Here is a 15,951-nt window from a genome sequence, read left to right on the forward strand (position 1 = left end):
ATAGAACTCTTGCATTGCAGGCAAATTCTTAACCAACTGAGCCACCAAGGAACCCCTCTGCAAGAACACGCAAGGTTTATTCAACTTTTTGCCTTTGATATTAAACTTATGTCCCCAAAGAGACGTATTCTCTTTCCTTGAAATAAATAAAGCCAAATGAAGCAACTCACACTGTAAGTCTGTACACTACTTGAAAAATTCCTGAAATGAGTTGTTCCAGTAAGTTCTTAGTTTCCTCAGTATTCTCCTGGGCTTCCGCAGTATTGGACTCCTGGGGCAATGTGAAATCAGTCTTCAGTTGCTGAAAAATAGCTGCAAGTCTCCATTTAGTGTGGTCACAAGCTCCTAGGCACCAGGTATGAAATGAGAATACTTGCCTGTGTTATGTCATTTAATCCTTATAACAACTCCACAGAGGAGGAGGTATTAGTAATATCTGCATTTTCAAATGAGGAAATAAAAGATCAAAAGTTTAAGAAATAGATCAAAGTCACACAGCTAGGAGACCTTGTTCTTTCCACACTGCCTTCACTCCAATATATACTCATTATTCATCAACAGAGAAATCAACCCACTGAGCAGGCAATAGGTATTGATTCCACCTTAACTTCTAGTAGTGAAGCACCAAAGAGCTGCTCCTCCAAACAAAGTAAACTTAGAATAGAATAAGAAATGGAAAATCTAGAATCAAAGAAAATATATGGATCTAAATCATGAAAGTGGCAGATAGAGTCCCTGAATGACAGCTTTGCATATGCCTAGAAAGAGATGACTCATACAGAAGAACAAGGACAGGGAGCACTAACGGACAAAGAAAAGAGGGATTTGAGATAGGAAGTGACTTGGCAGATGTAGAATGGCACATTTGGAAAATATTAAGAAAATTTCTAGAAAATAATTCAAAGGGGACACAACTAGCTCAAAGAATAAGAAAAGGCTTCAAAAACAGTATGTAATCAAAGTACTGCAACATGGCTTTGTGATGGACCTACTTATAATGATGCAGAGATGGAAACTAAATCTGGTCCTACAACTTAGTTGGTGATTTTGATGCAGACCCTTCTGCTTCTGAACCCACTCCAGTGTTCTTGCCTGGAGAATCCCAAGGGCAGGGGAGCCTGGTGGGCTGCCATCTACGGGGTCGCACAGAGTCAGACACAACTGAAGCAACTTAGCAGCAGCAGCAGCTTCTGCTTCTGAGCTCTGTTTTATCAGCAGTAAAATTGGAAATTGGGTCCCTCCTGTATCATTCAGGTTGCCAGGATTCCCTGGTGGCTCAGATGGTAAAGAATCTGCCTCCAGTCCAGGAGACCTTGTTCTATCCCTGGGTTGGGAAGATTCATTGGAGAAGGAAATGGCAACCTACTCCAGTATTCTTGCCTGGAATTCCAGGCAAGAGCCTGTACAGAGCCTGTCAGGCTACAGTCTATGGGCTCACAAAGAGTTGAATACAACTGAGGGAACTATCATTCAGTCACTCTCAAGCCCTGGCAAGCTTGAAAGGCAGTCATTCTCAGAAGTTAGCTTCTCCTATTAAGAATGTTTAGCAATGTGCTAGTAATGCTTCCAAAAAGTGAAAAGAAGACCAAGTTCTTTCAAGAAATCAGAATTATGAGGAAATATGATTCACTAGAAAGGTAAGTAATTTTAAAGCTACCTAGGCTAGGTAGGAATCCTTTTCCACTTAGTTAATACAAATTTCTAAGAAAATTGAATGACTCAACAGAAGAATATGCTATAAACATAAATTAAATATTTAAGTTGAAATATATAAATGGCTAATAAAATAAGAAAAAAATGAGTGAATTCTTTCATAATTAGAGAAATGAAGAGATCAATTTTAACCTTTCATCTGTGAGACTGGCAAATTTCAGTTGTCCAAACCAGTGCTGTCAAGAGAGTAGAGAAAAAAATACTCTCACAGATGGTTGGAGAAACTATTAACATAGGGAATTATTTGTCAATATCTTCTGCAATTTAAAATATGAATACCTTTTGGACTCTGTGGGAGAAGGAGAGGGTGGGATGATTTGGGAGAATGGCATTGAAACATGTATAATATCATGTAAGAAAAGAATCACCAGTTTAGGTTCGATGCAGGATACAGGATGCCTGGGGCTGGTGCATTGGGATGACCCAGAGAGATGGTATGGGGAGGGAGGTCAGGGTGGGGGGTTCAGGATTGGGAACACGTGTACACCCGTGGTGAATTCATGTTGATGTATGGCAAAACCAATACAGTATTGTAAAGTAAAATAAAGTAAAATAAAATAAATAAATAAATAAAATATGCATACCTTTTGAACTTTTGAAATGTCACTTTGAGGATTTTATCCTATGAATATATTAGCAAATTTTACCATAAAATTAGATATAAATTAATGTTCAGTTAAGAAATGTCGTTTCTAGAAAACTAATAAATGAACCAGAAACCAGTTAGTCACCTTAGTAAACCACCCCTTAAGGAGCAGACCCTGCTTGCAGCCTTTGCTAATACAGACATAGTACGTAGGAAGCAAGCTCCTAGGTGTCACTGATCATCCCTTGTTGGCTCACTTTGAAGTGTATTGTCAAGGTTGTCAAGTCCTTGCTCAAGACCAGTTTTCAGCTTCCTCAGAACATCCTTGCCAAGATTGTCTAGAAGAGACGCTGAGGTCCCAGCAAGCAGACCACACAAAAGAACAAGTTTCCAAAGCTGAAACATCTTGTCCTGACACCTGGACAGTCATGGGAGGAACAGGAGTGAGAATTACCCATAAAGAAATGGGATCTTGGATGAGCACCTAGGACTCAACAGACCTTGAAGATAGACGTGGTTATCTCCTCTCTTACAGACGGGCAACCCAGGTCAAACAGCTAGAGAAACTTTCTTGCCCAGAGATAAACAACCAATGAATGAAGGCACAGCTGCATGAAAGGTCACACTTGACTCCAGGTCAATTCTCTTTACTAGAGGTCCTTTGCACATGCTGGTTCCTCTACCTGGAACATTTTCCTCTTCTTTCATTTTAAGCTGAATCACTTCTTTCTGACTTTCCAGCTTCAGTAGGACATCATATCCTCTAGACATCTTTGGAGAGTCTAGGGTAGGGGGCCCCTCTCCACCATCTTTCTGCCTTCATTCACTGTTCAGAGTCCTGGGCAGCAATCAGTGACTACTTGACTGCCTTCCAACCAGGCTGTGAATTGCTTAGAGGAGGGATTGTGACTTATTTCATGGTTGAATTCCCAACTCATAGTAAAAAACCTCCACCCAGTACCAGGTTAATGTTAGTCACCCAATTGAGTCTGAGTCTTTGTGACCCCATGGACAGTGCCTGCCAGACTCCTCTAACCATACAATTCACCAGGTAAGAATAATGAAGTGGGTTGCTGTGCCCTCCTCCAGGGGAACTCCCTGACCTGGCGATCGAGCTCATGTCTCTATGTCCCCTGCATTGGCAGATGGGTTCTTTACCAAGCACCTAGTATAGTACAACAAAATAAAGTTTGCGGAATAAAAGTATGAGCCAAAAGTGGGTGCCACATCATGACATAACACGTCTCTTAATTGAATCTATTCCTTAATTTGCTAAATTCAAAATATTATTTAATTCATGGGCCCCGCCTCCTGCCTCTTGCCCCCATAGTGTTCTGAAGGGCTGCCCTGGTGGCTCAGATGGTAAAGACTGTGATGCAGGAGACCCAGATTCAACCCCTGGCTCAGGAAGATACCCTGGAGAAGGAAATGGCAAACCACTCCAGTATTCTTGTCTGGAGAAATCTATGGACAGAGGAGCCCAGTGGGCTACTGGCCATGGGGTTGCAAAAAGTCAATCACAACTGAGCTATTAATTCCTTCACTTTCACCCCTATGCTTCTTGTCCCCAAAACATTCTGTAGGCCTCCATGTGGAGTGACATTAAGTGAAACCCACCAGTCACAGGTTTGAAGAAATATACTTACAGAGTCCTTGCTCCTCTCCACAGTCTCTGGAATTCTGCTGGGTGGTGATGGCCCTTATATTGATGTCGATGGGGTGGGAGTGTGCGCCTGGAAACAAGTTTTGTGTCCAGAGCCATCCTAGGGGACTCCAGTGAAAATAAGCCCTGTCCAGAGTGAACGGAAAGACTTCCAAAGCAAAGGTCAGCCAGGATGCTTGAATTGGATGGCTATGGAGAGGACTTTGTGCCAAGACTAAGAGCAGGTTCTCATGGAGCCTCCAGATACCAAGAAGGTGCCCATGCAGGTTGAGGACTGGGGTAAAAACTGAGATGAATTGGAAAATATTCTGGTGATGGTGATCATAGTGATCATTAGCTTAATTTTATCAGCACTTGGAAACTCAGATTCAGAGAGGGAAAGGAGCCAATCTGTAAGAGAGAGACAGAGATGGGGCTAGACGTGCAGCTCATGGCATCAGGGTCAGTGACCAGTGAGGTCATTCTTCCCCAATCTTCTCTTATTTCTGAGTGCTCTCCATAGCATTCCTCACAGTGGAAGCAGTCTCAGGACAAATATTTGCAATGGCAGGTTGCTCAGGACCCACCCTCCCCATCTGCCCACTCCAGTGAGTCAGTAGAGTTTCTCCTGAGAGTGAATATAGTCTGCCTCTGTATATATCCCTATATGTGCAGTATCCTTCTGCACACTTGCTTCTAACCCCTCTACTCTCAGTGCAGCTGCCAGATATTAAACCTCTCTCCTTAAACAAAAGTCCCAACATGGCCCTTTGTCATCTACTCACTGCCACTCCAAACTCACCTACCTCTCTCTCCATCGCCCTTCTGTCTTCCTTCTTTTTCAGAAAAATATCAAATACATTGCTGCCTCCGCCCTCTACACAGACCATCACAACAGAAAACACAGAAATACAAAGGATCATAAGAGACTACTATCAGCAATTATATGCCAATAAAATGGACAACGTAGAAGAAATGGACAAATTCTTAGAAAAGTACAACTTTCCAAACCTGAACCAGGAAGAAATAGAAAATCTTAACAGACCCATCACAAGCACGGTAATTGAAACTGTAATCAGAAATCTTCCAGCAAAAAAAAGCTCAGGTCCAGACGGCTTCACAGCTGAATTCTACCAAACATTTAAGAAGAGCTAACATTTATCCTACTCAAACTCTTCCAGAAAATTGCAGAGGAAGGTAAACTTCCAAACTCATTCTATGAGGCCACCATCACCCTAATACCAAAACCTGACAAAGATGCCACAAAAAAAGAAAACTACAGGCCAATATCACTGATGAACATAGATGCAAAAAATCCTCAACAAAATTCTAGCAATCAGAATCCAACAACACATTAAAAAGATCATACACCATGACCAAGTGGGTTTTATCCCAGGGATGCAAGGATTCTTCAATATCTGCACATCAATCAATGTAATTCACCACATTAACAAATTGAAAAATAAAAGCCATATGATTATCTCAATAGATGCAGAGAAAGCCTTTGACAAAATTCAACATCCATTTATGATAAAACTCTCCAGAAAGCAGGAATAGAAGGAACATACCTCAACACAATAAAAGCTATATATGACAAACCCACAGCAAACATTATCCTCAATGGTGAAAAATTGAAAGCATTTCCCCTAAAGTCAGGAACAAGACAAGGGTGCCCACTTTCACCGCTACTATTCAACATAGTTCTGGAAGTTTTCGCTACAGCAATCAGAGCCGAAAAAGAAATAAAAGGAATCCAAATTGTAAAAGGAGAAATAAAACTCTCACTGTCTGCAGATGACATGATCCTCTACATAGAAAACCCTAAAGACTCCACCAGAAAATTACTAGAGCTAATCAATGAATACAGTAAAGTTGTGGGATATAAAATCAACACACAGAAATCCCTTGCATTCCTATACACTAATAATGATAAAGTAGAAAAAGAAATTAAGGAAACAATCCCATTCACCATTGTAACGAAAAGAATAAAATACTTAGGAATATATCTACCTAAAGAAACTAAAGACATATATAGAAAACTATAAAACACTGGTGAAAGAAATCAAAAAGGACACTAATAGATGGAGAAATATACCACGTTCATGGATTGGAAGAATCAATATAGTGAAAATGAGTATACTACCCAAAGCAATCTACAGATTCAATGCAACCCCTGTCAAGCTACTATATTTTTCACAGAGCTAGAACAAATAATTTCACAATTTATATGGAAATACAAAAAACCTCAAATAGCCAAAGCAATCTTGATAAAGAAGAATGGAACTAGAGGAATCAACCTGCCTGACTTCAGGCTCTACTACAAAGCCACAGTCATCAAGACAGTATGGTACTGGCACAAAGACAGAAATATAGATCAATGGAACAAAATAGAAAGCCCAGAGATAAATCCACGCACCTATGGACACCTTATCTTTGACAAAGGAGGCAAGAATATAAAATGGAGAAAAGACAATCTCTTTAACAAGTGGTGCTGGGAAAACTGGTCAACCACTTGTAAAAGAATGAAACTAGATCACTTTCTACCACCACACACAAAAATAAACTCAAAATGGATTAAAGATCTAAATGTAAGACCAGAAACTATAAAACTCCTAGAGGAGAACATAAGCAAAACCCTCTCCGACATAAATCCCAGCAGGATCTTCTATGATCCACCTCCCAGAATACTGGAAATAAGAGCAAAAATAAACAAATGGGATCTAATTAAAATTAAAAGCTTCTGCACAACAAAGGAAACTATAAGCAAGGTGAAAATACAGCCTTCTGAATTGGAGAAATTAATAGCAAATGAAGCAACTGACAAACAACTAATCTCAAAAATATACAAGCAACTTATGCAGCTCAACTCCAGAAAAATAAACGACCCAATCAAAAAATGGGCCAAAGAACTAAATAGACATTTCTCCAAAGAAGACATACGGATGGCTAACAAACACATGAAAAGATGCGCAACATCACTCATTATCAGAGAAATGCAAATCAAAACCACAATGAGGTACCATTTCACACCAGTCAGAATGGCTGTGATTCAAAAGTCTACAAGCAATAAATGCTGGAGAGGGTGTGGAGAAAAGGGAACCCTCTTACACTGTTGATGGGAATGCAACTAGTACAGCCACTATGGAGAACAGTGTGGGGATTCCTTAAAAAACTGGAAATAGAACTGCCTTATGACCCAGCAATCCCACTGCTGGGCATACACACGGAGGAAACCAGAATTGAAAGAGACACGTGTACCCCAATGTTCATCGCAGCCAGGACATGGAAGCAACCTAGATGTCCATCAGCAGATGAATGGAAAAGAAAACTGTGGTACATATACACAATGGAGTATTACTCAGCCATTAAAAAGAATACATTTGAATCAGTTCTAATGAGATGGATGAAACTGGAGCCGATTATACAGAGTGAAGTAAGCCAGAAAGAAAAACACCAATACAGTATATTAACACATATATATGGAATTTAGAAAGATGGTAATGATAACCCTGTATGCAAGACAGCAAAAGAGACACTGATGTATAGAACAGTCTTTTGGACTCTGTGGGAGAGGGAGAGTGTGGGATGATTTGGGAGAATGGCATTGAAACATGTATAATATCATATAAGAAACGAATCACCAGTCTAGTTTCAATGCAGGATACAAGATGCTTGGGGCTGGTGCACTGGGATGACCCAGAGGGATGGTATGGGGAGAGAGGTGGGAGGGGGGTTCAGGATGGGGAACATGTGTACACCTGTGGCAGATTCATGTTGATGTATGGCAAAACCAATACAATATTGTAAAGTAAAAGGAAGAAAAAAAGAACTAAAAACTAAAAGAAATATTGTAATTAACCTCCAATTAAAATAAATAAATTTATATTTAAAAAATAATAATAAATAAATACAAGAAAAAAAAAAGAAATCTGCTCTTGAAGCCAGTGTGAGTTGGGTCCTGCCATTCAAATTCATGGTAGTCCTGATTTCACATATTGGTAGACTTACATCACCTTCTCTCTTTGGATGACAACTCCAGGTCCAAATAACCATATTGTAAACATAGCAAAAATCAAAGCCACAGGAAAGCTTTGAGTTCAACTTAACCTCCTTGCTGGGGAGACTGGGGAGCTTATGGTCCAGGGAAGGAGAAGGATGCATCCAAATCTACACGTGAATTGAACCCAATTTATTTTCCTCTTCCATTTTACATCTTTTCAGTTTGTTGAAATTTTCTGCTTGGGCAATAGCTTTTTAAAGAAAGAGATTAAATAGAACCATTGAATAAGTTTGTTTAAACTGCGGATGCCTGAGTTCCCCCCTATTAACTTAGGGTTGGGGGTTCCAGGGTGGCTGGACCGAAGTGGAGATATCTAGACAAGGGTGCCTCAAAAGTACTTTTGATTTTGTGCTCTAAGATCTCTGATCCCAACACCATCCTCTAGACCCCACCTCTGCCTAGACATGACCACACAACACTAGGTTCTTATCCTGTGTCTTCTCGTGTCACCTCATTAGTAATCATGCGGGGGTGCTACTGTCCTCATTTCTTGACTGAGGGGCATGAGGCTCAAAAGGGGAGGATGACTTCCTCAAGGCCAAGCAGATGGCAAGGGCCAGAGCTGCAAAGTGCACCCAGTTCTGCATCCTCTCCCACCAGGATTGGCTGCTCCCACTCTCAGCCTCTGGGGCAGCAGTGAGTCACACTCTTTGGCCGCAGTGTTTAGAAGCCTATAGGTCCATGCCAGTGCACGGCCCTGGGCTTGGCGCTGCAGGTGTACTTTCACCCTTGGTGCTCATGACAACCCCCTAAGGAGGTCTGGAAGCCTCGTTTTCCAGGTGAGGAAACTGAGGTTTAGGAAAGAGAGGTGACTGGCCCAGGTCTCGCAAGGACAGGAACCTAGCATCTGTGTACTCAGGGAAGGAGCTTTCACTCAGATCACATCGAGGCTAGCTGGTCAGTCAGGAGAGTTCTTAGGCTTGAATAACCTGTTTATTCCTTGACCTCTGCTGTTTGCGTTGGTTGTAAAGCCTGGTGCATTGAACATATGTCAACCTGGAATGCCCAGTCCAAGAAGCACAGATGGGTGCCCATGTGGCATTAGGCTGGGAACACTGGTAGAGAGCTTCAGGTCACCCAGGATCAGTCTCTTCCATTCACCCACCTGCACCTCAGCAGGGGTCTGTAACCCTGTCCTTGACATGAACACGGTCATTGCTAAATAGTGGTAAAGTCAGAGGCTTGGAGAGCTAATGTTCCTGATGCTGACTCTGGTATCATAATCAGAGCACAGGGCAGGTGCCCAATCCTGGGGCTGGGACAGGGAGGACCCCAGCCAGCAAAGCCTTGGACAGGTCAGCAGACTCACCTCACAGGCTGTCAACACCCAGTTCTGCAAATGTCTGAAGCCCCTCCTCCCCCTGGTTGTGGGCACAGAGCTGAGGGTTGTGCAGAGATCTTGTGCAGAGAATTGTCCTGACTCAGGAACACGGCCCAAGGGACTGAGTGTGACGTAGTGGCCTCAGACCTGGTTTTGGCCCCAAACCATCAGTTGCCTCACTGTAAAATGTTGAGACAACTCCATGCCTAGTGGCAAAATGGAAATACAATATCCCAACACTAGGTTGACAATATACAGCCTTGATGTACTCCTTTCCAGTTGGGAACCAATCTGTTGTTCCATGTCCATTCTAAACTTTGTTTCTTGTCCTGCATACAGATTTGTCAGGAGGCAGGAAATGTGGCCTGGCATTCACATCTCTTTAAGAAATTTTCACATTTTGTTGTGACCCATACAGTTAAAGGCTTTGGCGTAGTCAATAAAGCAGAAGCAGATGTTTTTCCAGAACTCTCATGCTTCTATGATCCAACAGTTGGCAATTTGATCCAGTCTGGTTCCTCTGCTTTTTCTAAATCCGGCTTGAACATCTGGAAGTTCACAGTACACGTACTGTTGAAGCCTCTCTTGGAGAGTTTTGAGCATTGCTTTACTAGTGTGTGAGATGAATGCAATTGTGCAGCAGTTTGAAAGTTCTTTGGCATTGCCTTTCTTTAGGATTGGAATGAGAACTGACCTTTTCCAGTCTTGTAGCCACTGCAGAGTTTTCCAAATTTGCTGGCATATTGAGTGCACCACTTTTACAGCATGATCTTTCAGGATTTCAAATAACTCAACTTGAATTCCATCACCTGGACTAGATTTGTTTGTAGTGATGCTTCCTAAGGCCCACTGTACTTTGCATTCCAGGAAATCTGGCTCTAGGTGAGTTATCACACCATCATGGTTATCTGGGTCATGAAGAACTTTTTTATATAGTTCTTCTCTGTATTCTTGGCACCTCTTCTTAATATATTCTGCTTCTGTTAGGTCTATACAATTTCTGTGCTTTATAGTGCTGATCTTTGCATGAAATGTTCCCTTAGTATCTCTAATTTTCTCAAAGAGATCTCTAGTCTTTCCCATTCTATTGTTTTCTTGTATTTCTTTGCATTGATCACTGTGGGGGGCTTTCTTACCTCTCCATGCTATTCTTTGGAATTCTGCATTCAGATGGATATATCTTTCCTTTTCTCTTTTGCCTTTAGCCTCTCTTCGTTTCTCAGCTGTTTGTAAGGCCTCTTCAGACAACCATTTTGCCCTTTTGCATTTCGTTTTCTTGGGGATGGTCTTGATCACTGCCTCCTGTACAATGTCACAAAGCTCCATCCATAGTTCTTCAGGTACTCTTTCTATCAGATCTAATCCCTTGAATCTATTTGTCACTTCTACTTTATAGTTGTAATGGATTTGATTTAGGTCATACCTGAGAGGTCTAGTGGTTTTCCCTACTTTCTTCAATGTAAGTCTGAATTTTGCAATAAGGAGCTTATGATCTGAGCCACAGTTGCTCCCAGTCATGCTTTTGCTGACTACATAGAGCTTATCCATCTTTGGCTGCAAAGAATATAATCAATCTGATTTTGGTATTGACCATCTGGTGATATCCATGTGTGGAGTCTTCTCTTGTATTGTTGGAAGAGGGTGTTTGCTATGACAAGTGCATTCTCTTGGCAAACTCTGTTAGCATTTGCCCTGCTTCCTTTTGTACTCCAAGGCCAAATTTGCCTGTTACCAGGTATCTCTTGACTTCTTACTTCTGTATTCCAGTTCCCTATGACAAAAACATATTTGGGGGTGTTATTCCTAGAAGGTCTTGTAGGTCTACATAGAACCATTTAGTTTCAGTTTCTTTGGCATTACAGAGTGGGGCATAGACTTGGATTACTGTGATATTGAATGGCTTGCCTTGGAAACAGACAGAGATCATTCTGTTGCTTTTGAGATTGCATCCAAGTACTGCATTTCAAACTCTTTTGTTGACTATGAGGGCTACTCCAAAAAGTCCGCTTAAAACTCAACATTCAAAAAACTAAAATTATGGCATCTGGTTCCATCACTTCATGGCAATTAAATGGGGAAACAATGGAAACTGTGACAGACTTTATTTTGGGGGGCTCCAAAATCACTGCAGATGGTGACTGCAGCCATGAAATTAAAAGACGCTTACTCCTTGGAAGAAAAGTTATGACCAATCTAGACAGCGTATCTAAAAGCAGAGATGTTTTGTTACCGAAAAAGGTCCATCCAGTCAAAGCGATGGTTTTTCCAGTAGTCATGTATGGATGTGAGAGTTGGACAATAAAGAAAGCTGAGCACCAAAGAATTGGTGCTTTTTAACTGCGGAGTTGGGGGAGACTCTTGAGAGTTCCTTGGACTGCAAGGAGGTCAAGCTCATCAATCCTAAAGGAAATCAGTCCTGATTATTCATTGGAAGGACTGATGCTGAAGCTGAAACTCCAACACTTTGGCCACCTGATGAGAAGAACTGGCTCATTGGAAAAGACCCTGATGGTGGGAAAGATTGAAGGAAGGAGGAGAAAGGGACATCAGAAGATGAGATGGCTGGATGGCATCATCTGCTCGATGGACATGAGTTTGAGCAAGCTCCAGGAGTTGGTGACGGACAGGGAAGCCTGGCAGGCTGCAGTCCATGGGGTCACAAAGAGTCATGCATGACTGAGTGACTGAACTGAACTGAACTCTGGGGTTCGGTGAATTGGGTTCAAATCCTCTTTTTGTATGTTTCTGGCTATTTGGCCTGGACAAGAAGCTTCATCTCCAGAGCCTCAGGTCCCCTAAGTGTGAAATGTGACTAACTATGGGCCTCTCCTCCCAGGGGTGACATGAGAAGTGGTGGGATAATATGTGTAGGCCCCTGATACACGGTAACTACAGTGATGATGATTACAATTATTGCTGGTGTCACCTCACTCTACTCCAGCTCCAGTTTCTCATCTGTTTATGACCCCACTGCACAGGGTTCTGGAGAGGCTGTATTGGGAGGATTAAGTAGACAATATGCTTAACCAATTGCAACTGCATTTCTTATTTTTTGCATGCAATAAAGACTAAATGAGTTTGAATGGGCTCAGATCTACAGGAGACCTATGTTCACAAATTCTGGAACCCTTGGATGCTAATAGAGAACCCATGGCACAGATGGTTCTTCATTCTCCCTCAGTTTCTCTTCTGGGATCAAGTTAGTGAGTTTGAACTGTGGTCTCAAGTAGGACTCTGATTGATTGTAGGGCCTGGAGGGAGCTTTCTGCCAAGATCCCCTCCCTGGAAGCTTCTGGGCTTGGAGGGGAGGATTGATTAGTGATGTCTGCCACAAGGTCAGGAGGAGAGAGTGGAGACTGCATGTTGCCAGTGCAGGACTGTGTCATCTCTAAGGTCCCTGCAACCAGTGACACCACATGTTCATGGACTTGCCTGGTGCTGGAGGAAGGAGAAGGAGACCCTGATCTGGGTTTCACTCTTGGTTCTGTTAGTAACTTGCTTTGTGACTCTGACCAAGACATTAGTTTCCTCCCACAGTATCTGTTTCCTCTAACTACAAAACCAACAGTGGTTCTCTGCTAGACAGCTGACACTTTGGAGCTCTGAGAGGTGATCAGGAATATCTGGGGCTACCTGCTACATTCTACCAGATAGAGTACCTGGCGTTCTTGTTTTGCAGGAATCCCAGCTCCTTAGGCACAGTGATTACTGCTCACTCTCTGAGGCTAGAAGGGCCAGAACTACAGAACATCACCCCCAGGACCTGACACATAGATGCTCAAGAAATATTTATTAGAGCATGCAGAAGCATTTTTCTTTATTGGTGATTAATTAAAGTGTACACATTGAGATATGCAGGCATTTTATCTGGAACAGCACAAAAGCTTGCTCCAAGAGTCATCCTTGGGTGTGCATCCAAGACTTTTCCCTTGTTGGTTGTGTGACAGCAGTCAAGTACACTAACTTCTCTGAGCCTTTTTAAAAAAAAGAAAGAAACCATAATTAGAATGTCCCCTGGTGGTGCAGAGGTTAAAGCGTCTGCCTGCAATGTGGGAGACCTGGGTTCGATCCCTGGGTTGGGAAGATCCCCTGGAGAAGGAAATGGCAACCCACTCCAGTATTCTTGCCTGAGTCCACGGGTCGCAAAGAGTCAGACACGACTGAGCGACTTCACTTTCACTTTCAGGGTATTCTAGTTACCTTAGAAGAGCTGCTCGGGGAACTAACTGAAGAAATGTCTGTAAAGAGCCCAGACAAACCTTGGCTAGATAAGGTGCTCCATAAATAACAACAATTATTGTCATTACTATTACTGCAATAAAGAGTAGTGAGTGGTGACCAAAGACAGCAATTAGGAGCCCAGGAAAATAGGGAGGTTGACAAGGAGCATTGTGTACAATTCTTGAAAGTATGATGGAGCTGGGTTCAAATCCTGGCTCTGCTTTGTGAACTTTCCCTCTCATAGACTCAGCTGGCTCACCTGTAACCTGGGCATAATGGGTGTACGTTCATCACTGAACGGGTCTAAAGCATGCACAAGTTAGCATGTATAAACCTGGACACTCAGTCCCTAGAAATGTGCTCTCCTCACTCTATCACTGGAGTGGCAGCCCCACAAGGCAGGGATCGTGTCTGGTTTTTTCCCTGATGTGTCCCCTGTGTCGTCACAATGCCTTGTGATCATGGCTGATGAACATACATTCCCTGTTTTGATGTTGTTGTTGTTATAAGACAGAGGTAGGGAACCCTGCCCATAGGTGAGTTCCCTGAAGGAGAGCCCTTTGCTCTGTTTTCAAGTACTTTCTGGGCAAATCTGCCTCAACCCAGACACTGGGCACCTGTGCTGCATTAGAACCTACCCCTCCCTTCTCTATTTCCCTCCCTGTTCTGGTGACCAAAGGTCTATCTACTGGCTGAGAGTGTGAGCTTGGCTGCCTGAGGTTTCTACCCTATGCATGTCTACTGGAAGTCTGAGCCCACCTAGCTCATGTGGTCTTTATAGCACACAGAATAAGAAATGCAGGGGCCAGTGATTAAGCATAAAGCATATGGGATGTTTAATCTCCTCACTTCATTGTCCCCATAACCCTGTGCAATGGGGTCATGTATAGATAGGAGATCTGAGGTGGAGGGGAGAAGTGACCAGACACTAGGAATAATTATAATATCATCATCACTGTTGTAACTGTATCAGGGGCTTGCCCACATTATCCAACCACATCTTCACAGCATACTTCAGAGAATATCAAGTGCGTGACAGCTAAATGGCTTCAGTCGTGTCCAGCTCTGCGTGACCCTAAGCAGTGTAGCCTGCCAGTCTCCTCTGTCCATGGGATTCTCCAGGGAAGAATACTGGAGTGGGTTGCCATGCCCACCCTAGGGATCTTCCCAACCCAGGGATTGAACTTGCATCTCTTATGACTCCTGCATTGGCAGGCAGGGTCTGTACCACTAACACCACCTGGGAAGTACAGAGAGTCCCATACTTAGTCTCATTTCACAGAGAAGAGACCTGACACTCAGGGAGATGAGTTACTTGTTCAGGCCACATACCCAGCAACAGGAAAAGAGAGGATTCGAACCCAGTCTGCCCAAACCTACAGCTGAGGTCTGAGCACCACTCCTCTGTATCCTTTTAGCCATGGGAATCCAGGTACCAGGATTTTTAGCCGTTTATAAAGGGGCAGCTAAAGCCTGGGGCCAACACCAGATCTGAATTACTTACATCACTCTCCAACCCCTGGGCTGTGGTCCTGAGGCCACAGATTCTCTTTACAAGAGTTTCCCACAGTCCTCTCATCTGTCCCCACTCCAAGGGAATGAGAAGCTCTGATGTTTGCAGAACTGGCACAGACAGCAGCGAGAGTGGTCTGCTGAAAGGTTCAAGGCTCTGCTGCATGGGGTCCTCCATGTCCCATCCCAAAACTTGGGCACCTGGCTAGCCACCTTCTCATTGCTCTGTGCTCTGAAGACAGCACCACAGTCAGGGTGAGGAATGCTAGCTCCTCAAACTCTAGCCCTACCCCCTACTTTGTCCTGGCTACATTCATCAAGTTCCTACTGATTCAGGTTGGGACTGGAAGAGATAGATCCTGGAAGACCTGGAGCTCTCTACCGGTGCTCCCAGCCTGATGCCAAGTGGGCACCCATCTGTGCATTCTGGACCAGGTGTTCCGGGTTGACAGGGGCCCAATGCATCAGGCATAATAACCAACTCAAACAGCAGAAGTCAAGAAATAAAAAGGGTATTCAAGCCTAGGACTCTCCTGCCACACCAGCTGGCCTTGGTGTGATCTGAGTAAAACGTCTTACGGTTTGGGCCCTAATGCTAGGCCCTGTCCTTATGAAACCCGTCCTTATTCTGAGACCTGGGCCAATCACTTCACTTCCCTGAACCTCAATATCCTCAGTTGGAAAAGGGGATTTTCCCTGCCTCCTTAGTGGGTTGTCTTGAGCACCAATGGTGAAAGCGGACTTGCAGTACCAAGCCCAGGGCCAGCCAGTGTCAATGACTGTGACTCATTGTTGCTTCCAGAGGCTGTGAGCTGGAACAGCCCGTCTCGATGGGAGAGGATGCAGAACTGGGAGCACTCTCCAGCTCTGCCCCTTCCCATCTTTTGACCTTGACT

At 43.3% G+C, this 15,951-nt stretch overlaps 1 long non-coding RNA gene across 1 annotated transcript; it reads right to left on the bottom strand.

The window, feature by feature from the left end:
* Nucleotides 1-269: 269 nt before the first annotated feature.
* On the bottom strand, nt 270-3,975 carry LOC120868722. Its single transcript, XR_005722294.1, has 3 exons — nt 3,946-3,975; nt 2,557-2,717; nt 270-312 (listed from the first exon to the last, which is right to left on the bottom strand). It is a non-coding gene; the product is annotated as an uncharacterized LOC120868722 (long non-coding RNA).
* Between the last annotated feature and the right edge of the window lie 11,976 nt (nt 3,976-15,951).

This window comes from Oryx dammah, unplaced genomic scaffold (genome assembly GCF_014754425.2).
Source record: "Oryx dammah isolate SB20612 unplaced genomic scaffold, SCBI_Odam_1.1 HiC_scaffold_10, whole genome shotgun sequence".
NCBI lineage: Eukaryota > Metazoa > Chordata > Mammalia > Artiodactyla > Bovidae > Oryx > Oryx dammah.